Genomic DNA, 6,329 nt, shown 5'->3' on the forward strand with positions numbered 1-6,329 from the left:
CCACTGAAGTCCGTTTGGTCAACATGGTATAGCTCTAGCCATTGAGGGTAACTGTGTTGCCTGTGAGGTCGGCAGATCCTCTTAAATAGTCAAATGTAACACCCTGTTAAGATAACTATGAAACCGGTATAAGCTGCTAGGTTGAGATGCGAGCTAAATAAACCGCTAGCATTTTTACTTTTGGTAATATGGACAGGTGGGTATGATGCTAAAGAGGGCGTGTGCAATAAGTATTATCAGACTAGTGGATGTGCTATAGACAGCTTGATCATTCACAATTATTTGAGCTTTATATACACTTACACCTGATGCCTGAAACTTCGAGATCTCTATAAACTCATGCTAAAGACCCACTCAGAAGGGGGGTGCAATACAATCAACTGCTTGTAGTCATTCTCTGACACAGTCATGCCACGTGTTATGTATGCATCATGAGCCTCAAATCTGCAGCTGAAAACAACGCATACCGCTTTTTCACATGTCCCATAAGAGATCATGAACATGTAATCAACAGCTGTGAACATGCTTCTAGTTGTATGTTGAGGTGGCTCTCTAGAGTGAGTGTGAACAATGAACATCACATTGCAGGGACTGTGTGGTCTGAGATGAAGATCTGTAGACAGCTTTCCAAAGTAACTTTGCCATCCCTGGCCAGGGTTGTGACTATGCCAGTCACGAATCATCAAGGAGTCATCCGTGGCCTGGATATCGATCATTTCATCTTCCATGCATCTAATCTTCGATTTGAAGGCTTTGCGAGTCAGACATTCATACCAGAAGAGCATATGTCCCCAGATTCAGAGAGGGATAGAATGTGAGATGTTTTTCGGCCATGTAGTTCCTAGAGGTACTTGAACTGTAAATCAGCACCTTGAACACCCCTATTCATTGTTTCAAGATCTTCCTCTCCAGACCAGGTCCTCCCGCTTACCTCTCAGCTGTACCAACAGGTCACGTTCCCACCCCTCCACAGAGAGGGTGCTACATGTTTTACATGTGCGTGCTATAATCCTACATAAGGCTGACATAATATTATTCTCTACCAGCAGAGATTTCTCTACTAAATTTGTGTACCCCTGTAGTCCCTTTAGGGCTCGCAACCCCTCCTCCTCCCAGCTCCCTTCTCCTGTGCAAGAGGAACTCGACCCTCTGGTGCCTAACCCTTCTGCTATTCTAGGACCTCTTCCTAACCACTCCTGGAATGTCTTTGTTGCCCCCCCACGGAACCCCCCAACCACCCGTCCCACTCCTTACCTTAATAGAACGCCATTCCGCTCCATGGTCTTCTGTGCCACTTCGCGGGCATCAAATACATGTGCTGTAAGCGCAAGTGTTAATTCCCAACAGTCCACCAGGCAGCAAATATGGGCTTTCAGGAAAAAAATATGTGATGAAAGTGGCCATTTCTCAATAGCGAGGGATTAAATTCCTCTTCATAACTATAATCATCCCTTATTTGATCAGAAAATAACACTGTTATCGACTCATGTCCGGCCTAATCGAGCCAATCAAGTTCCACCAGTTAGCCCTGCACTTATCTAGGTGTTCCCCAACCCACAGATATTTAACTGATTAAGTTCCCCAGCAGAAAGAAATCTTTTCTTGGAGGGTCCTGATCTCATCATCCACTGGGGAAGGTTTGAGATATTGACCTTCAACCCCAAGACAGAAGAAAAGGATTCTATGATAGCAGTCACTCCATTCAATAAAGCAATGGGTTCCTACAGTGTCATGATGACACGGCCAGCAAGCAAACATATCTTGTGCTGGATATTCACCAAAGGTATTCCTTTGAAACCTGAGTCTTCCCTCATTTCTGCTTCAAAGGGATCCATAATCAGAGCAAAGCTCAGGGAAGAGAGAGGACACCTCTCTTTCAGCGCCCCCAACAGCATGAATGAGTTAGTAGGTGCCCACTTAACCTCCACCCTCACCAGAGGGTGCTTATAATCACCAGAGTCTCATCTCACTAGAGACTTAGATAAAAACAAACAAAAAAAGAGTCCAGACAATCAAATGCCTTCTCTGCATCCAGCGTGAGAAGCACCGATTGACATTTTGACCGCCTGGCTTTATCGAAAAGGATGTCGATTGCATCTGACATTATCAGAAGCGTTTCTGTTTTATACACAAGCAGAGCGGCCGCTTTCCATAAGTGATATGAGAACAGCCAGCCTGCGTGGGTGGATATCATTTGACATCCAGGCTATTGAAAACTACTATCCTCTAAGCAGCTTTGTCACGTGGAAGCTGCTTCCACCAAAGAAAGCTATCTCACCTGGGTCGACTGTCGGTATTCAGGCCTCCCTTGGGTATTCATATTCAAATTCGAGTTCAGATTATCTTCGAACGCTGCCAAGGTATTCTTTCTGTCTCCTGCTTCTAAGCAATCTTACTCTCTAAGAAGGATATATGCATTAACTTATGATGATCCCAGAGCTGTTTGGCCAGTCGAAACCCTGTCAAACCCCCTCCTAGATTTTAGAATAGCTTTCGGGTGTACTTTATAGCAAGATATTTTATTGGCAAGCATCCCGTAGTTGTGCGTGTAGACATTTTGACTTGTTCAATTGCTGCTCCAGTTACAGACACACTTTGATTTGGGCTCTCAACTTTCAACCTATCAAGGGCAGCTCGGCTAACTTTAGCCCTGCAATGGTTAAAGAGAAAGGGAGAGGGAGTATATGTGTGTCTGGAGGGCTGCACCCACATGCATGCACACATACGGTGTGCATGCACGCATGTGTGTGTTTTTTGTTATGCCATTGGTATGATGTTCTGAGAAAAATACTCTTAGATGAGATTGCCCACCTTCACTTGGTTTGTTTTGTCTCTAAGTCAATATCCTACTAGACACCACTGTTTTAATCCCCAATCATTTCTGACATGTACCTCTGCTCTGGAAGGCGCATGATCGAAGAGCGATATTGCTTCCATCTCTCTGTTCCTCAAATACAGACACACCAGAATAGACTAGAACCGTGAGTATGTTTTATGGACGTAAAATTCATGAGTGAAACCTGGATCATTGAGGAACAACGTGTGCCAGGTTTACAGGAGGCACAGTGTGGATAATTGCTTCTTTAATTAAGCCAAAACGAAACAAGCTGCTGTGTATAGTCACTGGCCAAACACATTACCCCTCACCAAAAACCTTGAGAATTTTAGAAAGTTCTGTAAAAAATAATTTCCCTGGTTAGGAGTGCAGACTGACTTTGTAGCCCATGAATTCACCATTTATAACTGTATATGTGCCCTCCACCCCATATCTGCTATGAGAGGCTCTTATATAACACAATGCCCTGCCAGCCTTCTACCCGCCTAACCTTATTAATACATGGACATGCTACCCCCTGGAGTTAGCTGTTTTTGATCTAATACCCGGAAGTGGGTGACCAGATAGCAGACAACACCAAATTGTACCCTTCCTGCTTCTGGTTCCATAAACAATCCAACTTTCTTAGTCGAGATCTAAGTTACTGGACATTGCGCACACATGTAATGACAATGTGCTTTACATTTGAGTATTATCTGAATGAGTTTTCCAGGGCTGCCTGTGGAGGAACAGCTGCAAGGATCCCACTGCCCCCTGCTGTGTTTGCTTTGTCTATAGGAGCTCTAATGCGTTAATCTTTAACTTGAAGTTTGCTGCAAGTGACTGTCCACATATGGCCCCTTAGTCATCATTTCTCCTAGAGTACTCACCCACCTGGCAACACCTCAGCGCCACACCCTCCAGAAAATCCCACAGGTAACTCATTTTGATCTCAGTCCAGGTATGGACACAACATTGTAATTGTAACCAATAAAAAAAAAACTCATATTGGTAGAACAGCTTTCAAAGATATGCCAGTCTTCATAGCCCAGGTCACTGATCCACCAGCCATCAGAAGAGGGATTAGAGATGCTGTAGGTGCCATCTTGCCAGCAGTAGTAAACACATCCCCATCACCAGCTAGATCCTGGTGGACTCTTGTCTCAGTGTTATGCAAATCTCTGAAGCTTGCAGGTTCCAATCTGTGGTTAAGCACCTGTTGCACTATTGCATTGAGCTTCTGCAGAGGAAGCAGCTTGGACCCACAGATGCCACGTTTGTCTGCCAGTTCCTTGAGTTCTGAGGAGGGGCTGGGTGCAAAGATGGAGATTATGTGTAGTGCTGGTCGAGCTCCGTTCTCTCTCCAGCCCAAGGAGACTAGAACCTCAGTGGCAGGTGTTATGGTCACCTCTCTGGTGACTTGGCTGCAATGGATCCCACAAAAGATGCTCCACCTGTATCACCTGGAGACTGCCCTTGTGTGGTAGTGGTGTGCAGGTTAAATCAACATAACATAGCATAACACAGGTTATGCCGGATCAAGAGATCAGCAACTGGGTCGAGTTGGATGTATGTCTTTACTTTGCATGCATTCACTTCACCATACCTTTAGTTCTCCTTTCACGTCTCCTAGCATTGACTTCATCATAACAGGGGAGAACCCCTCAACTCCCCCTTCTTTTTTACCACATATTTTAGCCCCCTGCAATCCCTTGACCCAAATCCTAACCTTTAGCTAACCTTAATCACATCCATTACCATCTTCACAATGTGAAACTGTAGACAAAGTTAATGCATGGAGAAGCAAATGCACAACAAAGTAGATGTCTGGCAAAGTGAATGTAGACAAAATAAGTGTAGACCGAGTTTTGTGGCAAAGTAAATGGAAGATACTCTTGAGCTCAGTTCTTTTACGTAAGTGGGCATAGGCCAAGTCTTGGAGCAGCTGGACTGAGCTATCCAAGAAGTCTCAGCCCTCTTCTTCTGAGAAGCTTCCATGAACAGCTCTTGTGCACCGTAGTCATGGAACTTGACAGACAACCAGCGGGGGGACATTTCTTTTCTTGGCCAAGTGATGTGCTCTGTGCATTCAGAAAGTCTCTGTGAGCGCAGGCACCAGAATAAGCGTCAAACTGTTGTGGATGCTGGTACAAATGTCACTACCCTTCGTCTCTCTTTGAGATTCTTCATTTTGATGCCCTCCAACAACAATACATTTCGAGGTCCACACTTTTCTTTGAGGTTCTGGATGGTCTTGTGCACTATACAGCACATCATAATCCAGCCCTGGGTGGATGGCGAAATGGCCTTATGTAAATGACTATGATACAATACAATACAATTTCAGCGAAATATCTTAAATGCTACCAGGTATCCTTTTATAGTTCTCCCTTGATATTAGGGGAACATTTGTACATAATGCGATAACTACATTATCTTCAGCAGATGTGAAGTCCTTAGTAAAATGAGGATAGGTTGGATGAAACGGCATCTTGCATTTTCACTTAATTTTGATGAATATTTGTCCATGAAGGATTCAATAATTGTATTTTGCCATTATCCTGTAATGTTGAACTTGTCATAAAGTAGTGTGGGGGATCCCTGGTCTGGCCGGTACAGGGTGGTCCATCTATTCATGAATATTTTTAGTTAATGATATAATGCTCTTATAATGAATGATACTTTGTTCAATCTATAAATATGTGTGTATTGATATGGACCGGGGCTGTTTGATACTGTATTTTATACTGTTATGGCTGAGACCGAAATAAAGTTGTATTGACTTGTCTTGGAAAGTTCGTGGTGTTGGATGGATGTCTTGCTGTTTGCCTTTACGCTCGTTTACCTTGGCCTTGGGCTATTGCTGCTCAGCTGCTTGTTTGTCATTATTACTCTCGCATGTCCCTGACTGCACCTGGTCGGTCCTAATCCCAGGTCATAGACCAGCTTATTAATCAGGAATTGAACCCAACCACCGGTCACTGCTGTCTTGGAGAGATGCCGGTTTTGCATGTTGTGGGTCACCGGGTCTCACTTCTAAATCGAGCAGAGCCCATCACTGCGGCCCCGCCCCCTCAAGGTGTCAGTGATGTCTGTTTCTTGATTGATTACACTGCTTGAGTGCCACACCCACGCGCGCCCCTGCAGGACATGCTGACCCGCTGTGCTGGGAAAGTTAAACCAATCAATAGCAGAGCCACAGATTGCGCAGACTTTAGTGCAATCAATAGCAGAGCTGTCGAGCGAGGGGAGCTTGTTTGCAGCTATCCATCAGAGGCCCTTACACACGCTGCTGTCACGGCACAAATGGAGAAACAGATGATGTGAAACAATCTGTCGGGCCTTCTTAACTCATGTTACAAATTGCTTTGGTGAATAACTTGCTGGCTGTATTTATCTCTTTCAAATTGTCTGCAAGATGCACTCATCTGTCTCAATTCTCCAGCACCTCCTGCTCCGACTGAGCGGCTTCTCATTAGAACTAAGGCCCAGTCCTAGCAGTCAGTCAGTCCAT

Source organism: Ambystoma mexicanum, chromosome 9, assembly GCF_040938575.1.
Source record: "Ambystoma mexicanum isolate Mex_15411 chromosome 9, UKY_AmexF1_1, whole genome shotgun sequence".
NCBI classification, from domain to species: domain Eukaryota; kingdom Metazoa; phylum Chordata; class Amphibia; order Caudata; family Ambystomatidae; genus Ambystoma; species Ambystoma mexicanum.